Genomic DNA, 22,596 nt, shown 5'->3' on the forward strand with positions numbered 1-22,596 from the left:
CAAGACCGCTCTCATCAATCTCTTACCACAATTCCATGGACTTTCTGCACAAGATCCAATTAGACACCTCAAGGACTTTCATGGTGTATGCTCGACTACTAGGCGGGAAGGATCCGATGAAGTGGCTATATGGTTGTTTGCCTTTCCCTTCTCTCTTGAGGGAAGAGCCAAGGAGTGGTTCTATACCTAGCCTAGTGATGTTGTGTCCGATTGGGATTTGCTTAGGAGAGAATTCCTTGATAAGTTCATGCCCGTGGAAATGACGGACAAGTTAAGGAAGGAGATCTCATGTATTGTACAAGGCGAGATGAAAACTTTGTATGAATATTGGAAATGGTTTCGCAAACTTCTTGATTCATGTCCCAACCATATGATTGACACTCAAGTCTTGCTTAGCTATGTGTGCCAAGGCATGAGGGAGCAAGATAAGAATTTATTGGATGCTTCAAGCAACGGTTCTTTGTCAAAGTATCGGACGGCGGAGGAGGCATGGCTACTCATTACCGACTTGGCCGAGTCCACTCAACATGCTAGACGAAGAGTCAACCGTCCAAAGGCCGTAAATGAAGTTTCCTCTAGTGGTGAGACCGCTACCCTTACCAAGATTTTGTGTGAAATGACAAGCCTTCTAAAGCAACTCCAAGTGAATCAACAACCACCTCCATCTCAACAACAACCTCCTCCTCAAAACTAACAATGTCAATAATTGGTCCTTCAAAGAGTGTGTAGCATTTGCTCATGCTACTCCTACTACACGGACGAATGTCCAAGTCTCCAAGAAGATAACACTCTAGCGGCTACCCACAACTTTTATGATCGCCCCTACTATGAACGTTCCAATCAAGGATACCATAACTAAGGGAGCAATTATAACCAAGGGTACCCCTAACAAGGAGGCAACTATAGCCAAGGGAGTAGCAATTCCAATCAAGGATGGAGGGATAGCTCCAATCAAAGTTGAAGGGACAATTATCGACAAGGAGGAAGGGACAACGGAGGCAACCAAAGATGGAACAACAACACTTCACAAAACCATTATTCACAAAACCCTCCAAACCAATGACCAAATCAAGGAAGGAACTATCAAACCTACATACCACCTCATAGACAACCACTTCCACCCAATCAACCCCAAGCACCACAAATTACCTACCCTTCTACATTTCCAAATCAAGATGACACACTCCGATCCATACTCTAAGGATAAAAGGAACTCCAAAACACCCTTAACTCAAGTCTTAATGGCCTCACTTCTACTCTCCAAGCTCTCATTGCTCGCATGGAGCCACCTTCTATTCCCACTCTTCAGGCCTCAACCTCTAGTGCCATACCCTCTAAACCTTTGCCCAACCCCAAAGGTGGCATTAACACTGTAACCTTGAGGTCCGGAACGTAATTGAAGGAAAGAAATTCAACGGCACCTAACCCAATAAAAGTTTCTCAAGAAGAAGATGGAATTGAGATAGAGAAAATTGAAGAGGAGGAGGAGTCACATGTAATAGTTGAAGATGAAGAACCACAACCAAGGAGTGAAGTCCATAGAAAGGAGCAAATTTTAGAGGAAGTGGCTCAACCAATCCCATTTCCTACATTGGCAAGAAAGGCTAAGAAACGTGTGGAGCTTGACCCAACAATGGTAAAGATGTTCAAAAAGTGGAGGTAACTATCCCCCTCTTTGATGCTATACACCAAGTGCCTAAATATGCAAAAATTTCTTAAGGACTTGTGTATGAACAAAGATAGAATTCATGAGTTGGAAACCATTCTATTAGGTAGTTCCATTTCGGCTTTAATGGGATCCATTCCGGAAAAGTGTGTTGATCCGGGTCCTTGCCTAGTTTCTTGTGTCATTGATGGAATCCAATTCATTGATTGTATGTGCGACCTTGGTGCATGCATTAGTATTATGCCTCTTTCCATTTATCATCTATTGAAGCTCCCACCGTTGAAGCGGTCGGCGGCTAGGTTTGTCTTGGCGGACAAGACCATAATAACCGTGTCGGGTATTGTGGAAGATGTGTTGGTCGACATAAAGGGTTTGATATTCCCAATTGATTTCCATATCATTGAGATGCCACCAAGCGAATCCGAGAGGACATCATCTATCCTACTTGGGAGGCCATTTTTGAGGATCTCTAGATTCAAGTTGGATGCCCATTCGGGAACTTACTCATTCGAGATAGATGGGAGAGTTGTAAGTTTTAGTTTAGAAGAAGCAATGAGGCACCCACCGGAGAACCATTCCGTATTCCGATGTGATTTAATTAACAACATTGTGGCGGAAGTGCATTGTGCAAAGCTAGAAGAGAAAAATATGTTGAAGAAAATAGTGAAGATCAAAGTGAAGAAATTCAAGCGGCAAGCCAAGAGCAAAAGCTAGAATTGAAGCCATTACCACCCCACTTAAAGTATTCATACCTTGATGAAGCTCACAAGTTTTCGGTGATTATAGCAAGGGAACTCAATCCTCAACAAGAAGAGAAGTTGCTATGCGTTTTGAGGAAGAACAAAAGGGCAATAGGGTGGAGTTTGGCGGATCTAGTGGGGATAAGTCCCCAAGTGTGTGAGCACCGTATCTTTTTGGAAGAGGGAGCTAGACCTGTGAGACAACCTCAAAGGCGATTAAATCCAACTATTTTGGAGGTTGTCAAGAAAGAGGTAACAAGGTTACTTGAGGCGGACATCATCTACCTATTTCGGATAGTGAATGGATAAGTCCCGTTCAAGTTGTACCTAAGAAGTTCGGGGTAACCACAATTAAGAATGAAAGCGGGGAGCTCATAGCAACACGGGTGCAAAACTCTTGGTGAGTATGCATAGACTATCGAAGGTTGAATGCGGCCACTAGAAAAGATCACTTTCCACTTCCGTTTATCGATCAAATGCTCGATTGATTATCCGGTAAGTCTCATTATTGCTTCCTAGATGGCTATTCGGGATACTTCTAAATACACATTGCTCTAGAGAACCAAGAAAAAACAACATTTACTTGCCCTTTTGGAACTTATGCCTACAAACGTATGCCATTCGGCTTATGCAATGCACCGGCAACTTTCGAAAGGTGCATGATGAGCATCTTTGCGGATTTTCTAGAGTAATGCATGCAGGTATTCATGGATGACTTCACGGTATATGGTGATTCTTTTGATCATTGCTTAGATAGTCTTGAAAAAGTTTTGGAAAGATGTACTAAAACCAACCTTGTCTTAAATTTTGAGAAATGTCATTTCATGGTCAAACAAGGCATTGTTTTAGGACATATTGTTTCCAAAGATGGTATCTCCATAGATCCGGCTAAAATTAATGTTATATCTAGTTTGCCTTACCCCTCTTCCGAGAGGGAGGTCCGCTCTTTTCTTGGACATGCAGGATTTTATCGGAGATTCATCAAGAATTTTAGCAAGGTAGCATTGCCTCTCTCAAGGTTGTTACAAAAGGATATTGAGTTTGATTTAAGCAAGGAATGCATGAAGGCTTTCGACAAGCTCAAGGTAGCATTGACCCAAGCTCCCATTGTGCGAGGGCCGGATTGGAGTAGGCCATTTGAAATAATGTGTGATGCTTCAAATTTTGCCGTGGGAGCCGCGTTAGCACAACGCGAGGGTAAGAATCCATATGTCATAGCCTATGCATCAAAAACATTAGATGGAGCCCAATCCAACTATACTACTACCGAAAAAGAACTTTTAGCCATTGTTTTTGCCTTGGACAAGTTCCGAGCATATCTTCTCGGTTCAAGGGTGGTAGTGTACTCGGATCATGCGGCATTAAAGTATTTATTGGCTAAGAAGGAATCCAAACCGAGATTGATTAGATGGGTTTTATTGTTGCAAGAGTTTGACATGGAAATCAAGGATAGGAGTGGTACGCAAAACCTAGTGGCGGACCATCTAAGTCGCCTTGAACACACAAAAGGCGATACTACTCCTATCAATGATTCTTTTCCCTTTGAGGGCTTGTATGCAATCTCGGAAGCCATTCCTTGGTATGCATCCATCGCCAATTACTTAGTATCTCGCTCCTTCCCTCCTAATCTCTCCAAGCACCAAAGGGATAAGCTAAAAAGTAAATCCAAATACTATGTGTGGGATGACCCATACCTTTGGAGATGTGGGGCAGATCAAGTAATTCGAAGGTGCATTCTACAAACCAAATTCCACTCAATCTTGGAAACTTGCCACTCCTCCAAAGGAGAAGGCCATTTTGGACCTCAAAGAACGGCAAGGAAAATCCTAGATTGTGGCTTTTGGTGGCCAACTCTTTTCAAGGACACTTCTCATTTTTGTAAATCTTGTTCTCAATGCATTAGATTTGGTAATATCTCTAAGAAGGATGAAATTCCTCAACAAACCATGCTATTTTGTGAGATTTTCGACGTGTGGGGAATTGACTTCATGGACCATTCCTAAATTCTAATGGTTTTCTCTACATTCTACTCGCCGTTGATTATGTGTCCAAATGGGTGGAAGCGATACCCACCCGGACAGATGATGCTAACGTAGTCCTTTCTTTTGTGAGAAATAATATCATTTGTAGATTTAGGTTGCCACGAGCAATCGTGAGCGACCAAGGTTCACACTTTTGCAACAGAAGAATGGAAGGACTCATGAAGAAGTACAGCATCATGCATAAAGTAGCCATGACCTACCACCCACAAACAAACGGCCAAGCCGAGGTTTCCAATCGGGAGATTAAACGCATCTTGGAAAGGATTGTGAAACCCAATAGGAAAGATTGGAGTGCCAAGCTCACCGATGTATTATGGGCCTACCGTACGGCATACAAAATGCCAATTGGCATGAGCCCCTTTCGGTTGGTGTATGGCAAAGCTTGCCATTTACCGATGGAAATAGAGCACAAGGCGTATTGGGCCATCAAAGAGGGTAATCCAAGTTTAGGTGGAGCCGGAATGGAGAGGAAGATACAATTAGCGGAGTTAGAATGTTTGAGGCTTGAAGCTTATGAGAACTCTAGACTTTACTAGGAAAAGATGAAAGCCGTGCATGATAGGAACATAAGAGGCAAAGAATTTAAAGCCGGTGATCTAGTCTTTCTTTACAATTCTAGATTAAGATTGTTGCCCGGTAAACTAAGGTCAAAATGGGAAGGCCCATATCAAGTAGTGAAGGCGAAACCCTATGGGTTTACCATTTGTGCCATCCCTCAAGGTCGGATATCTTCAAGGTCAATGAACACCGTCTCAAGTTGTATCATGGTAAGCAAATGAAGAGCAACAAAGAGGTTGAGGTATTCATTTTGGAAGACGCACCTCTTGGAAAAGAGCAATGAACAAGTGAAAGTCCAACTTAAGGACATTAAACAAAAGTGCTAGGTGGGAGACACCCCACCATGGTGAGATCTATCTTTTCCCTCCTTTGTGTACCATTTTTTTCTTTTTTTTGAATTCTTCATTGTTTTGTAATTGTTTAGCTATACTTTTGCTTGATTAGCATTGCTTCTGCCTACCTCGGATAACTTTTTCATAAAGACTTGCATTGATTTTTTCCATGAATGACTTGATTGTGTGGTAGAAGCACACTTCTCTTTAGATTTTGCATTGATTTTAGGTGTTTTTGACTTTCTTGGCTTGTTTGGCCAGTAAATACATGATAATTAGGCATTTTTTCTATTCATTCAAAAAAGGGGGGGTGCAAATTCTGGGCCAGCTTTGGGCCCTGGGCATAACCAATATCACGCATGCGCGCACGAGACGCGTACGCGTCCATGTCAATTCACGCAAAAACACGCGTGCGCGCACTAGCCGCGTACGCATCACTACTGCATTTTGCAACCCTGGGCCATCGTCCAAAAAGTTGTGCCCTGGTTGGGCCAATTTCATGCTACTGGCCCAGATCAACTCACGCGTAGGCACACCTGGCGCGCACGCATACCTCGCCATAATGCCAATCGACACGTCAGCGCACCGTGCGCGTCCGCATTGCTCAACAAATTTTACTTTCTGGTACTTTTTCCCGAGAGTTGGGCGAGAGTTGTGCCCAACCTGTGCTGAGGGCACAACACATATGCACGCGCATGCGCACCTGGAGCTCGCGTGCACCCTCACATTTTGCTACTTCACGCATGCGCGCACCGTGCGCGTCCGCGTCGTTACTAATTTTGCCCATGCGCGCACACGCGTGCATGGCGTGTGCGCGTCGGTTTCGCGAACCAATTGCGGAACAACTCGACCTGGAGAAGAAAAGCTGACAGCAAATTGGAAAGGACCCTACCGAGTCATAGAAGTACTTGGGAAGGGCTATTACAGACTGTCCGAACTCGATAGACGAGAGCTTCCTAGGTCGTGGCACACCTGCAACCTAAGAAGGTACTATAGCTAGGGATGGTAAAGGACCTCAGCATAACATGCGCTCTTTTTCCTGAAAAGATTTTTTAATGAGGCACCAAGCTGAGATCCACAAATTATCCGAATTAAAAGGATAAAACTCCGCATGTACATATTTACATTTTCTTTTAAATAAAATATATTAGATGTTCTACAAGTTTTCAAGATGCATTAATCTAAAATATTCATCGTCCGATTATAAAGCAACAGATCGGCAGAAAGTGAAAAATAAATTCACTGCACGATCACGATAATGACTAACAAAAATGAAAACCAAATTCATTTAAATGTCGACTAAACAAGGATTGAACCCAACTTCTACAAATCGGCAAAGATGAAAACAGAATAATGCAAGAAGTTATCGAAAGTGATCCGGAGAAAGGACCTAACGAGGTCTTGATAAGATGGATTGCTAAATAATAACTTAAAGACTGGCCGACATTAAGAAGTCGGACCAGTCGACCAAAGTTATAAGTAAACCCTGGAAAGAGGTCTGGCCAACCATATAAAAGAGGATTACTATAACTTAGAAGGGCATGACACGACGAAGTCGGCCCAAAACATAAAGTTATATAAGTAATCCCTGAAAGAGACCTGCACAAGGTCCAAGAAAGAGGATTACAAAAATAACTTCGAAGGGCCCGACATGACGAAGTCGGCCCAAAACATAAAGTTATAGAAGTAATCCCTGAAAGAGACCTGCATAAGGTTCAAGAAAGAGGATTACAAAAATAACTTAGAAGGGCCCGACATGACGAAGTCGGCCCAGAACGTAAAGTTATAGAAGTAATCCCTGAAAGAGACCTGCACAAGGTCCAAGAAAGAGGATTACAAAAAATAACTTATAAGGGCCCGACATGACGAAGTCGGCCCAAAAATATAAAGTTATAGAAGTAATCCCTGAAAGAGACCTGCACAAAGTTCAAGAAAGAGGATTACGAAAATAACTTAGAAAGGCCCGACATGACGAAGTCGGCCCAAAACATAAAGTTATAAGTATTCCCTGAAAGAGGCCTGAACAAAGTTCAAGAAAGAGGATTACAAAAATAACTTAGAAGGGCACGACATGATGAAGTCGGCCCAGAACGTAAAGTTATAGAAGTAATTCCTGAAAGAGACCTGCACAAGGTCCAAGAAAGAGGATTACAAAAAATAACTTAGAAGGGCCCGACATGATGAAGTCGGCCGAAAACATAAAGTTATAGAAGTAATCCCTGAAAGAGACCTGCACAAGGTCCAAGAAAGAGGATTACGAAAATAACTTAGAAAGGCCCGACATGACGAAGTCAGCCCAAAACATAAAGTTATAAGTATTCCCTGAAAGAGACCTGAACAAAGTTCAAGAAAGAGGATTACAAAAATAACTTAGAAGGGCCCGACATGACGAAGTCGGCCCAGAACGTAAAGTTATAGAAGTAATCCCTAAAAGAGACCTGCACAAGGTCCAAGAAAGAGGATTACAAAAAATAACTTAGAAGGGCCCGACATGACGAAGTCGGCCCCAAACATAAAGTTATAGAAGTAATCCCTGAAAGAGACTTGCACAAGGTCCAAGAAAGAGGATTACGAAAATAACTTAGAAAGGCCCGACATGACAAAGTCGGCCCAAAACGTAAAGTTATAAGTATTCCCTGAAAGAGACCTGAACAAAGTCCAAGAAAGAGGATTACAAAATAACCTAGAAGGACCCGACATGATGAAGTCGGTCCACATAAAATGCTAAAGTTATAAAAAAAAAGTAACATCTGGCAGAGACCTCATAAAAGGTCCAAACAAAACAGGATTACTAGAAATATCTTCAGAAGCCTCAAATGAATCAAAGCCACAAGTACAAATGCAATCCAAAGAGGTCGAGCAACAAGGCTCCAGCACTATCAAAAACCCAAAAAAGGTACCAAGAAAGATAAAGACCGATATGATGTTAAAAACATGAAGTTATAATAAAAACTATTTTTTCAAAGAGGCTACCCAAATCAGCCCCAAGAACTTGGAAGCTATTTTTTGTTTTTCAAAACGTAGTTGCTAAACAAGCAACTGAAAAAGTGTCAACAGTCAGCAACATCACTTACAAAATAAAAAAGTTTAAAAAAGCCCACAAGTCGGGCAATCTACACAAGCAGTTAGAAAATTCAGTTAACATCAGAAGGCTTCTCGGTAGCATCAGCACGAGGTGAAGGAGGGCAAGTCTGAATGGACACAACATCCACGGTCCCATCATCCCGATTCAAGATTTGACAGTCAGGATCTGACACGGGATGACCGACCTCAGCTGAAGGAACTGCATAAGTCGACACCACAGAGGCTTTGGGAGCAGGCACAGAGGGAGGTTCAACATCATCGTCATCAGGGTCGTCAGGGACAATCTTGCCATCCTTTACAACATTGTCCAGACTGAAGGAAGTAAGGTCGACCTCGGGTGCAAGAACTCGAACCTGCTCCTTCAAGTTCTCATAAGCAGCATTAACGCTGCCTACAAGGTAACCCTGGAGCTCGGCATAATCAGCCCGGGCCGATTCCAGTTCCTCCCTAAGACGCATTACCTCACGATAGGATGTGACATAGCTCTCCTTATGCCTCAATGCTGTATCCTTAGCCAATCTCACTGAAGTCGCCAAGGCAATAGAACTAGCCTTTTCGCCCTCTAGCTCCTTCTCTAGCTTGGTCACCTTCACTTGAAGCTCCTCTTTTAAACCTTTCATCCTGTCAAACTCCCGCTTAGCCTCCTCCATAAAAGCTTTGGTAGCATGAAGAGGGAGGTCTTGGGCCATGCGGTACAGGGCAGCTCCTATATGTGCCATCCTAACGCTACTCCGAGTAATAAAATCCAGGTGGCGAAGGAGAGAGACATCGTCGGTAGGGATGGTACCATAAGGACCAATCTACTGATCTACAAACTCAATCGCGTCAAAGTCAGGGACATCAAGGTTGAAAGGCTCAATTGTTTTTTGTTTTTTGTTTGGAGGAGCACCAGAAGTAGCAATAGAAGCTTGAGGAGGATCAGCCAAATGAGCCCGGGGAGTAGGGATTACCTTTCTCGCCCCCGGTGAGCTCGGTAAGGCCGACTTCGACTGAACCTGGGACGATTCCTCCCCGGCCGCCTTGGCCGAGACATTTTGGGCTGCAGTAGCTTTTCTTGCCCTTTTGAAAGCCTTCATAGATTCATTATTCTTAATCATCTCTGCCAAACAAAACATCACAGCAGGAAACCAAGTTACAAATAAAAAAGAGCTCGTAAAGAAGTAAACTCGACAAAACAAGGAAAGCGAAAATTGAACACTACCCAGCTCATCTCGGAGGAGTGAGGGGTCCCCTAAGAATTTCTTGGTATCAAGATAGGGAGGCTTCCCCCAATTCTCCTCCAACACAGTCACAAAGGCCTGCTCGACCTCATCCAACATCTCCCAGGAATACTTCGACACAACAACGTTCTTTTGCCACTTTAAAAGAAAAGTGGGCTCATCATTCTCATCCAGAAAAAAGGGACGAGCTCCTTCAACAGCTCGGACCTTGAAGAAATAGTTCTTAAAATCACGAAACGACTCGTCATACATAGAAAAAACTTTCTTCCCTTGTGAAGCTCGGAAAGAAACCCAGGCAGCCTTTTTCTTCACTACCCTAGGTTTTGTCAAGACAAACAAATAAAAGAAAAGGGATTGTAAAGCAGGGACGTCAAATTCACGACACAGCAATTGAAAGGTCTTTATAAAACCCCAAGAATTGGGGTGAAGTTGGGATGGAGCTACATTGCAAGACCACAATAGGTTGGTCTCAAAAGGAGTAAAAGGAATGGTGATATTCATCTGGCCAAAAAAGAAATCGTATGCATAGAAAAAAGGACGGTCTCCAGCAACTCGAGTAGAAAAACAAACTCTCTCTTCAGGAGTGGGGGGTACAAGCTCATAATTCTTTTCCTCTCTACCACTGCTACAGACTTTATGAAATTGCCTAAGCTGCTGACAAAATTCGGAATCAACCAAAGAAACACACAAAAGAACTATTGAATCCACCCAATCAGCCATGCCCTCAAGGACTTGGGAAGATGTCTCAACAATGTTCTTGTGAGAAGACATGAGGTCAACTAGTCCTACAGCAAGAAAAGAAGAAAATAGATTACTAACCCAAACATCTCGGATAAAGTCAAAAACAAACCATATCAGAACAGCTCGGACAAGCATGACACAGAGCAATACAAGCAACAAAAGGAAACCCCAGGACCTACACTAAAGATCCAGGGGCACCTTTTGGAGGCAAGTTATGGAACAAGGACTCAGGGAAAGCTACAAGTCTACATCTCTACACGTCCTAACAGGAAGATAACACTCTGAGAAGAAAGCCACGAGCTACAAATCAAATAAAGTCATCAAAATAACTACCTCCCAAAATTTACAGTCGCAGACGGGACTACCAAGCAACAAAAGTATCAAGAAGAAGCCACCAAAGACGCCACCTTTTTCAGAAAATAAACACCCCAAACAAACAAAGTTTACGAAGAAAATCAAAACGAGCCACTAGAAGAAATCGTTACTTTCTACAAAGGTTCTTCAGTAAAATCATCAACATAGCGAAAATCATCAAAAGGAGCAACCTTTTGGGTAAAGTAAACAGGTTCATAAAAACCAAAAAAACATGCAGCACAGTGACAAGCGAGCACGACGACGCAAAAAGATTAAAGCTTTCCAAAACATGCATTCAAGCAAAACCAAAACTTTACCAAGAACCGAAGGCAAAGCAAAAGAAATAAAAAAGCAGAAAGAAGAATCAACCTGGAAAAAGGAGAAAGCTTCGAAGCAGATCGAGGACGGAAAGATAGAATCCGGAATCGCCTTTCAGAACAAAGAAAGCAACAACAATCACCAAGCGATGTCACAAGGAGAAACGCGAAAAGGCAAATTTCAGACGAAACCAGAAAGTGAGAAAGAAAGGGGGAAGTTATAGCAAAAACACAGAGAAGAGAAACCGTTTTTGTGAAAAGTTCAAAATGAACGAAGAAACGGAGCATTACATGAATTAATGAGGTTATTAAACCCTCGCGCATTCCCAAATCAAGGAGGCGCGCATTTTCAAAAGAATAAAATTCAAAAGAAAACGTTCCACATTCAAAGGAGAACTCTACAAAGAAGAAGTCGACAAAATGCTCGAGTTCGGCTTCACTAGAGAAGGATCGAAGTCCTAAAACTAAGAATCGACCTCAACAGAAAGACCGAGCTCGAGCAGGGGCACTGTTCATACCCTGGGTCGAGTTGACCGACCCGGAATGTTTAGCGACAAAGCGACCGACCTCTTCAGGTCAGACTATCCGACCTCTTCCTGAAGAGCTCGGCCAAATTGACTAGAAAGCCTAATAAAGGGCCCGAATAGAGGAACACGACCCAAATCCAAAGGCGGCCCAAGCCTATAGAGATAAGGGCGGTACCCCCCACCCTTCGGTGGTGAAGGATCAGCAGTGCAGCCAAGTTCAACAAGTCGGATACGACAGCAACGGCCTCCACTCCCAGCCGGATACATCATCTCCGATCATCACAGAAGATCTCATCCGAGATCGACCTACAGTTTCAGGTAACCCTCGGAACACTGCTCGATCACGATAAAGATCAACAAAGATGAAAACCGAATTCATCAAAGGTCGACCAAGAGAGGATCAAACTCAATTTCTACATAATTGGCAAGATGAAAAGCGGCAAAAACAGAATAATGCAAGAAGTTATCAAAAAGTAATCCATAGGAAGAGACCTGACGAGGCCTCAATAAAAAATAGATTGCTAGAAATAACTTAAAGATGGACCGACATAAAGAAGTCGGACCAGTCGACTACAACAAAAGTTATAAAAAGTAATCCCTAGAAAGAGGCCTGGCCAGCCCTAAAAAAGAGGATTACTAGAAATAACTTAGAAGGGACCGACATGATAAAGTCGGCCCGACAAAACTACAAAAGTTATAAAAAGTAATCCATAAAAGAGACCTGACAAAGGTCCAAATAAAATGGATTACTAGAAATAACTCAGAAGGGACCGACATGATGAAGTCGGCCCGACAAACTACAAAAAGTTATAAAGTAATCCATAAAAGATACCTGTCAAAGGTCCCAAAAAAATAGATTACTAGAAATAACCTCGAATAGACCGAGATGAAGAAATCGACCGACAGAAGGCATGCGCTATAAGAGATTCAAGTCGAACCTAGAAAGCCATGACCTCAATAAAATCAATCTACAAGTATTATATCAAAGAATGTGAAGAAGACTAGTTGAACAAAGCTAGCTTCTACTAAAGCAGGAAATAAAGCACAAAGGCAATCAAAAGAGGTCGGACAGCAAGATTCCAACACTCTCAAGATTCCAGAAAAGTATAAAAAAGATGCAGACAAGCATATCACAAAAGAAAGAAAGTTGCTATAATAGCAGACTCAAGAGGCCGCCTGAAGTCAACCCCAAGAAGCTTAAAAAACTACTTTGTTGCTAAAAGAAAACAACTAAAATATCCGAAGTCAAAATAGACCACCAACTACAGAAATAAGAGTTTAAAAGCCCACAGACCGGGCTGTCCACAATACATAAAAGAAAATTATAAAGGATTCAAAGACTCTCCAGTGGCAGCATCTCGGGGTGAAGGAGGACGAGTCTGGAGGGGGACAGCGTCGCCAGTCCCATCCGCCCGATTTAGGATCTGAACCTCAGGATCCGAATCAAGGTGTTCGATCTCAGCTGTAGGCTTGGAAGAAGTCGGGACAATAGAAGTCTTGATGGATGGCACATGGGGTGGATCGACATCATCATCATCTTCATCCGGGGCAGGGACAATCTTTCCATTTTCCACAATATTATCTAAGCTGAAGAGAGAAAGGTCGAGCTCGGGAGTAAGAACTCGGACCTGATCCTTCAAGTTCTCATAAGCAGCAGTCACACTGCCCACGAGATGGCCCTGAAACTCGGCATAGTCAGCTCGGGTAGATTCTAAACTCTCCTTAAGCTCTATCATCTCACCATAAATCAAGACATAGCTCTCCTTATGCTTCAGCGCCATATCCTCAGCCAACTTCGCAGAAGCCACCGCAGCAGTAGCTCAAATCTTCTCACCCTCCAACTTTCTTTCCAGCTTCGCCACCTTCGCCTCAAGCTCCTTCTTCAACCCCTTGATCCTGTCGAACTCTGATTTGGCCTCTTCCATAAAAGCTTTGGTCGCATGAATGGGAAGATCTTGGGCAGTTCGATATAAAGCTGCTCCCATATGTGCCATCTTAATACTGCTCCGGGTAATAAAGTCTAAATGACGAAGGAGGGAGACATCGTCAGTAGGAACAACACCATAAAGAGCAATTTGTTGATCAATAAAACCAACAACATCAAAATCAGGAGCGTCCAGATTAAAGGGCTCAACAGTCCTCTGTCTTTTTGGAAGAGGGCCGGCAGAGGGAGAAGAGGTAACAGCAGAAGTCTAGGGGGATCAACTAAATAGACCTGAGGTGTAGGAATCATCTTCCTCGGCCCACTAGTGTTCAAGACAGGCTTCTTGGGAGGAATCTGGGAAGATCCTTCCCCAGCAACTTTAGCCGAGATGTGTTGGGATGCTGTAGCCTTTCTCGCCTTCTTAAAGGCCTTCATGGAGTCATTGTTTTTAATCATCTCTGAAAATATACAAGAAACCAGGTTATAAACTGGAAAGAAAAGGAATGAACTCGACAAAATAAACAAGTACAACAAATACAAAAGAAGTTGACCCCTACCCAGCTCAGCTCGGAGAAGTGAGGGATTGCCTAAAAATTTCTTTGTATCAAGATGGGGAGGCTGCCCCCAGTTCTCTTCCAACACAGTTACAAAAGCTTGCTCAATTTTATCTAACATCTCCCAAGTATACCTAGACACCACTACATTCTTTTGCCACTCTAAAGGAAAGCTGGGCTCGCCATTCTCATCCAAAAAGAAAGGCCGGGCTCCTTCAACAGCCCGAACCTTAAAAATGTAGTACTTAAAATCCCTAAAAGACTCATCATACATAGAAAAAACTTTGTGTCCTTGGGCAGACCTGAAAGAAATCCAAGAAACTTTCTTTTTGGTAGTCCTAGGTTTGGTCAACACAAAGAAGTAAAGGAAGAGAGTTTGAGAAGGTTTGATATCAAATTCTTGGCAAAGCAACTGAAAGATCTTGATAAAGCCCCATGAGTTCAGATGGAGCTGGGATGGAGCTACATTACACGACCACAACAAGTCGGTCTCAAAGGAGGTGAAAGGAAGGGTGATGTTTATTTGTCTGAAAAAGAAGTCGTACACATAAAAGAAGGGGCATTCCCCCTGGGTCAGAGAAGGAAAGCAAACCCTTTCGTCAGAGTCAGGCGCCACCAATTCATAGTTTTTCTCCTGATCCCTACTACTACAGACCCGGTGATATTATCTAAGCTCCACGATATACTTAGAATTACCTACGGAAAAACATCAGGACGAGGGAGTCCAACCAGTCGGACATACCCTCAGGGACCTTGGAAGACGTCTCAACAATATTTTTGCGAGAATACATGATCAACTAGTCCTACAGCAAAGAAAAAGAGAGAAGGATTACTAAATAAACAACTCGGGCATAACAAAGAAAACAGCTTGGACGAAAACAGTCACAACAGTAAAAGGAAACCCCAGGACACAACCCAAGGTCCAGGGGCATCCTTTGGAGGCAGTAACAGAGTAGGAACTCAGGAAAAATCTACAACCTACATCCCTCAAAACAAAGGAAGCAACCCCCCTTTCGACAGCAGCATCCCACAAGAAAAAACACAAAATAATCTATCAAAGTCATCGCTTTTTATAGCCTATCAGAAAATATCAAACATCTAAACATGCAAAGAGGTAGTCATCAAGGGCACAACCTTTTCTCAAAGTCAGACGGTTTAGCATTTCAAAAGGTAAATCATCAAGGGCGCAAATTAAGAAGATACAATCAGAGATAATATCAGCAGTCAAAACCCTAACTAGCAGGAAGCACAAAAAAATCATGCACAACAAAGGAATTCTCAGAGCATACATTTGACCAGATACACGACAAAAGCAGAAAAGATTCAAGCTTTCACAAAATAAAGATAAAAACTTTTCAAACATGAAATAATGCGAAAAGAAAGCAGAAGAAAGAAAACCAACCTGCAAAACGAAGGAGATGATGAACGCTGAAGAGGTTGAAGGCGGGAAACGAAACCAAGAATCACCTTTCGAACAAGTGAAGCACCAAAAACCACCAATGGCACCACAGAGAGAGCGTGAAAACGCGAAAACAAAAGTCCCAGGCGAGCCAGAAAAAATGGAAGGGAGAGGATGGAGTTACAGTAAGCGAAGAGAAGAAAAAATGGAAGCAAAATCTTTTGAAAGTCCAATTCAAAATGAAAAAGAGGGAAAAACGGCAAAAAAGAAGAGTTAGTGGGTTATTAAAAACCCTCGCACATTCCAAAGGCAAAGAAATGCGCGTTCCCAAAGGATAAAGGAAAAGAAAAATGTTCTGTATTCAGAGGATAACTCTACAAAGAAGAAATCGACAATGCTCGAGCACGGCTTCTAAAAAGATTAAAATCCTAAGCCAGGATTCAACCTCAAAAGGAAGACCACGCTCGAGTAGGGGCACTATTCATACCCTGGGTTGAACTGTCCGACCCGGGCTGAATCGACCGACCTCTTCGAGTCAGAACCATCCGACCTCTTCTTAAAGAGCTCGGCCAAGTCACCAGGAAAGCCCAAATAAGGGCCCAAACAGAGGAACACGACCCAAATCCAAAGGCAGCCCAAGCCTAGAGAGATAAGGGCGGTTCCCTTGAAGATAAGATAAACTCTACTCAAAGATAAGATAAGATAACTATCTTGTCTCCAGGAAAAGGTCAGTCCATACTACTATAAATACACTGGATAACCCAGGTATAACTTATACTCTGATTCTACTAAAAACCTGCTCAATACCCTTGCTAACTTAAGCATCGGAGTCCCTTGCAGGTACCACCACCCTCCGGTGACGAAGGATCAGCACCATCCTCAGTCCAACAAATCGGACACGGCGGGTCCGACCGCTACCATCAAATCGGATTCTACAACTCCGATCAGCACAGAAGATCTCGTCCGAGATCGACCTACATTTTCAGGTAACCCTCGGAAAACGAGGGTTACCTGAAACTGTAGGTCGATCTCGAATAAGATCTCTTGTACTAGTCGGAGCTGTTGTGTTCGACTTGCTGATGGTGGTCGAAACCGTTGTGCCCGACTTGTTGGGCTTAGTGGTGGTGCAGTCCCTTCGTCACCGGAGGGTGGTGGTACCTGCAAGGGACTCCTATGCTTAAGTTAGCAAGAGTATTAAGCAAGTTTTTTTGCAGAATTAGAGTATGAGTTATACCTGGGTGCTTCAGTGTATTTATAGTAGTGTGGAGTGACTTTTCTGGAGATAATATAGTTATCTTATCTTATCTTATCTTTGAGGGGAACCGCCTTTATCTTTCTAGGCTTTGACTGCCTTTAGATTGGGCTGTGTTCCTTTATTTGGGCCTGCTTGGGCTTCTTATGTCGATTTGGCTGAGCTCTTTTAAAGAAAAGGTCGGAGATCTGACCTGAAGAGGTCGGTCGCTTTGTCTTCCATCAGCCCGGGTCGGGTAACTCGACCCAAGGTATGAACACTCTTCATCCATTCTGAAAAGGAAAATCTGCAAGGGGTAAGAACATCGTCTTCGCTGGTTCTCAGTAGAGGGTTTTTAAGAATTGTCATAATAGGATACGTATAAGAAAATAATTGATTTTCAACTGTAGTGATTATCGCTTGTTAACATTAATAATTAATTATCCAAAAATTCAAAGTTCACTTCCTTAGTTAAAAGAATTTCAAAACTTAATTAATAAAACATATCATAATCAATTTCAGCCTCCGGCCCGACATATAATCAAATTTCGTTACGGCCTCTGGCCCAAATCAAATCAACTCGGCCTCCGGTGCAATTCAAGTCAAAACACGGCCTTCGGCCCAACTCAAATCAAATCACCATCAATATTTAATCTCAAAACAGATTTAATCACCGGCATCAAACAGTACAAGGCAATACACTTAGAGAATAATTTCAGCCAATACCACATTAGGAACAACCCTCGGTATCACCACCGCTAGCATAATGGATCTCTCAGTTGTTCAAGCACAAACAAAATAGTACAAGAAAAACACAAATAGAGATAATAGTTACAGCAATTAGTTCAATTAGCATGTATATACAATTATTCAAGTAGGCAAGCCAAATACAAGATGCACACCTAAACAAATACACATAATTGCAAATGATAAATGCCTGTCCTATTGCCAATGAGCTTATCTGTTGATTATACAGTAAAACCCGACATGTCCGGTAACTAACTCTAGACAATCCCTCGGTGCGTGCATCCCAAAAGCTCAAATTTGTATTCATTGATCAATATCTATTGGGAGAATCATTTGAGAAGGTCTAAGTGTCTGGCCACATCTTGCAACAGAGGGTCAACAAATTATCTCAATTCCATCCTGGTGCAAGCAGGACAAAACCACAATCCTTGCATCTACCCTAGAAGCTCAAATACTAACTGGGAGAGAGCGGAACAAAACCACAATCTTTACATCTACCCCGGAAGCTGAAATACCGACCAGGAACAAGCGGGACTGACGTTAGGATTTTTGCCAGTAAAGAATGTCATAAAAATAGTCGCGTTGTAGATATAGTCTCTAAACCGACAGAAATCCCTTCGTACAAACGTTTTGGTTGTCACAAGTAACAAACCTCTTTTAAATTGATAACCGAGTATTCAAACCTCGGGTCGTCTTCTCAAGGAATTGCAGGGAAGTATGTTCTTATTATTGGTTATGAAGATTGTAAATTGGGGGTTTTGGAAGTAAGGTGGGAATATGTTATATGACAAGTAAAATAAAATAATAATAATAAAATCTCTTGGCAAGGTATAAGAAATTGGAAGTCCAGACTTAGTTATCCTTATCAATAACAATGAAAGTTGAATCTTAATTCCACTTAGTTAACCTTTACTAAATCAAAGGAAGATCAAGGGACAAATTGGTTTGATCTTCGAATCCTATTTATTTCCTAAGAAAAGATTGGGATTATTGAAGTTCAAGCCAATTGGCAGGATAACAATTATGCTATTGAGTTGGATAACTCCTGAGTTATTGATTCCTTAACCAAGACCAAAAGAGGAAAAGCAATTTTGCTGGAATAAAAATGCCTTTAGATGGGAAGCAACAGTAACATAAATAAAAGAAAGAAATCTTGAATCTGAAATACCTCGAATTATAATAAATAGAACATTCAAATCTTAATCATGAAAAGTTCATAAGCCAATTGGGCAACATAAATCAAATGCAAATTAAAGTATCAAAATAAAAGAGAAACATAAATTAAAGGAACATTGAACCTGGGATTTAGAGGCACTCCTAAAACTAAGAGAAATCCTAAATCCTAATCCTAAGAGAGAGGAGAGAACCTCTCTCAAAACCAATCTAAATTATGAGAAGTGAATTATGAGAGCCTCCTTATGAATGGGTGCAGTCCCCCACTTTATAGCCTCTAATCTGTGTTTTCTGTGCCGCAAACTGGGTCAGAACCAGTCCAGAATTCGCTGGTTTCGGATTTTGCCACGCTGGTTTTTCGTCACTGCGACGCGGCCGCATAAATCACGCGATCGCGTCACCTAGCATCAGGGGAACTATAGCATATTATATATCAAATCGAAGCACCGGACGTTAGCTTTCCAACGCAACTGGAACCGCATCGTTTGGACCTCTGTAGCTAAAGTTATAGCCATTTGAGTGCGAAGAGGTCAGACTGGACAGCCTAGCAATTTCTTCAACTTCTTGTATTCCTTCAACTTTTGCATGCTTCTTTTCCATCCTCCAAGCCATTCCTGCCCTGTAATCTCTAAAATCACTCAACACACATATCAAGGCATCTAATGGTAATAAGAGAGGATTAATATTAGCAATTATAAGTCCAAAGAAGCATGTTTTCGATCAAAGCACATAATTAGGAAGGTAAATGTAAAACCATGCAAATAGTATGAATAAGTGGGTAAAGAGTAGATAAAAACCACTCAATTGAGCACAAGATAAACCATGAAATAGTGGTTTATCAACCTCCCCACACTTAAACAATAGCATGTCCTCATGCTAAGCTCAAGAGAAACTATAAAGATGAAGAGGAATGATAAAGAGTATGAAATGCAACCTATGAATGTAACTACATGCTAAGATGTTTCTACTTACTTGGTTAAAAGTAAATAAGTTCTCCAAGAATAAATATGAACTGGATTTCACTAATTCAAATCATAAAAATGAAGTACAAATAGACTTGCAAGAAGAAAACAGCTCATGAAAGCAGGGAACAAGGAATTGAGCATCGAACCCTCACTGGTAGTGTATACACTCTAATCACTCAAGTGTTTTAGGTTCAATTCTCTCAATTCTCTACTAACCTTGCTTTCTAAGAATTGCTCTTCATCTAACAATCAACATAAATTTAATGCATAAATACACATATCAAGAGGTCTTTTAAGGGTTGTAATGGGGTTAGGGTCAAGGTAGGATTGTATTTGGCCAAGTGGACTAAAATCTGAATCCTTAATTAACTTTAAACTTTCCACCTAACTTAAACAGTCCATGTAATCATAATACAACATCCAACTATCCATCAACCATGTTTTTCACATATTCATGCATTCTAATTTCAAGTACAACTCATATGCATTGCTTTCACCACATATTTTGGGGCATTTTTGTCCCCTTTTACTTATTTGCTCTTTTTCTTTTCTTTTTCTCTCTTTTTTTTTCTTTTTTAATATATATATATATATATTTTTTTTTCTCAATGCATATGATTAATTTATTGAATGCATGAACCATGTTCTAAACATTTGTTTCCAAAAGATATATAATACCCAATTCTTAAACCAATTGTTTCCAAACCTACTTTTCCCCACACTTAATTCATGAGCACTCTCACTAGTCTAAGCTAACCAAGGATTCAAATTAAGGACATTATTATTTTCCGCTTAGAGTTAATGATGTGCTAAAGTAAAGAACAAAGGGGTATAATAGGCTCAAATTGGTTTGCAAGGGATAATGAAGGGTAAAGGCCATATGGGTATGTAAGCTCTGTGAAACAAAGGCCTCAATCATATAAATGTATGCATACATCAAACCATGGAAATATAGAATTAAGCAAGACAAAGATCACAATTTTAGATAGAAAAACACACATCAAAAAAATAAAATATTGGTTGAAAAATGCAACCAATTCAAATAGGTTCAAAATCTCACAGGTTTTGTGTGTTCGAGCTCTAAACTATGTTCCAATATAATATTTCTTCAAACAAGTGTAACAAAAAATTTTATTCAAATTAGTGAAATACTTTAAAAGGTTTCTTGAAAAAGAAAATATTACTTTAACCAAGTGGTAAAATATGCAAAAATCAAACAAATATGCAATCAAACATGCAAATGCAACAACTAACTACAAAGAAAAATTTAAACATTGGTGTTGAGACAAGAAAGTACTAACCCACGGAGATCGGTATCGACCTCCCCACACTTAAAGATTGCACCGTCCTCGGTGCATGCTAAGATGTGCAAGTGGACGGGTTGCTTCAACTGATGCTCTTCTCATCAAGGAATGTGCGTAGGAACTTGTTTGTCTCTCCCATTAAGAAGCTTTTCCTCTCCTTTTGTGGTGGCCATCCTGAAAGAAGAGGGAAAAGAAAAAGTAACCCAAAAAAAGATAGAAAATAAATAAATAAAATGTGGGTGTTAATGCCAGATAATAAGGGTCTCAATTACATGGTAGCTACAACATGCAAGTGAGAAAACAATAAAAGTACATGGCAGATCAAGAGTGCAAAAATTTGCAACAATGGGAGGAGAGAGTGGGTAATGAAAGACAATGTAAGTTCGTGGCAATGCAAATGTAGTGCAAGTATTATGAAAGATTGGCATTGGCAGATAATTAATATCATTCCACAGTGTAAAACAAGTTAATAAGCACCAAAGTAATTCAAGAAAAGATGTAACAGTTGAATAAGAATTTTTGAACACCAAAATTAATAAATAAAAATATGCAATGAATGAAGGTATGCAAATAAATTAAATAAAATAGAATGGGAGTGAGAGAAAATAAGAGAGGAAGAAGAAAGAAATAAGAAAAGATAAGAGAATAAGGATTCGGAAAAGAAAAGATAAGAAAATTGGCACTAATCTGGATAGGTTGTGCGATGCTGGCGACGCGGTCGCGTAGGTGACGCGGTGGCGTGGTGCGCAATATGGTTAGGCGACGCGGACGCGTGGGGCACGCGATCGCGTGACTTGATTTGTGCTAGTGGCGCGAGTGCAGCCTCACAGTTGCACAACTCTCTGTTCAAAACTCTTTTTTGCCAAAAATCTGGGTGATGCGATCGCGTGGGGCATGCGATCGCGTGAATGGCCATCTTTTAAAAATGACGCGGACACGTGGGGCACGCGTTCGCGTGGTGAGGCTTGGGCTTTCATCACGATTCCAGCCCAACTCCAGCTCAACTTTCGGCCATGCACCCTTTGACGTCGAAATCCAGGTCACGCGGCCGCGTGGGGCACGCGATCGCGTGGGAGGCCAGTATTCCCCTGCGATGCGGACGCGTCAGCGATGCAATTTCGTGGGATGAATTGTGCCACTGGCACGCCTCTAGCCTTGCTCCAGCGTGACTCTTTGTTCGTTTTTTATTTTCTCTTATCTCCTTGCGACGCGGACGCGTCACTGATGCGGTCGCGTCGCGTGCTCGCTTTTTTTTTTATCTAAAAAATGCAGAATGCAGTGTTAATATGAATGTGATGCAAAACTCTAGGTTCAATATAACAAAATAAAATAAAATTCAAAAATAAATAAAACTAAGTAATGAAAAGGGAACGATCATACCATGGTGGGTTGTCTCCCACCTATCACTTTTAGTTATAGTGCTTAAGTTGGACATTTGATGAGATTCCTGCTATGGTGGCTTGTGCTTGTACTGATCCAGGAATCTCCACCAGTGTTTGTGATTCCAGTAACCTCCGGGGTCCCAAACTAGGCGCAGAAAGCCTTCAAGTAAGTTAAAGCATGTGACAAGGCCCCAAGAGTGCTGATTTCTAGATTGGATTCCGGGGTCCCAGACCTTGCCTTTGCACCCATCTTCTTGTTGATCATCATCATTTTTCCACTTGGATGGTGAACAGTCGAAATTCTCACTGAGACATCCAAACAGCTTCTTAGACCCA

The 22,596-nt window shown here is 41.6% G+C and overlaps 1 pseudogene; it reads right to left on the reverse strand.

The window, feature by feature from the left end:
- Nucleotides 1-13,401: 13,401 nt before the first annotated feature.
- Nucleotides 13,402-13,961, reverse strand: LOC148544816 (uncharacterized; annotated as a pseudogene).
- Between the last annotated feature and the right edge of the window lie 8,635 nt (nt 13,962-22,596).

This window comes from Arachis ipaensis, chromosome B9, assembly GCF_059453495.1.
Source record: "Arachis ipaensis isolate K30076 ecotype BB chromosome B9, ASM5945349v1, whole genome shotgun sequence".
Lineage (NCBI taxonomy): Eukaryota > Viridiplantae > Streptophyta > Magnoliopsida > Fabales > Fabaceae > Arachis > Arachis ipaensis.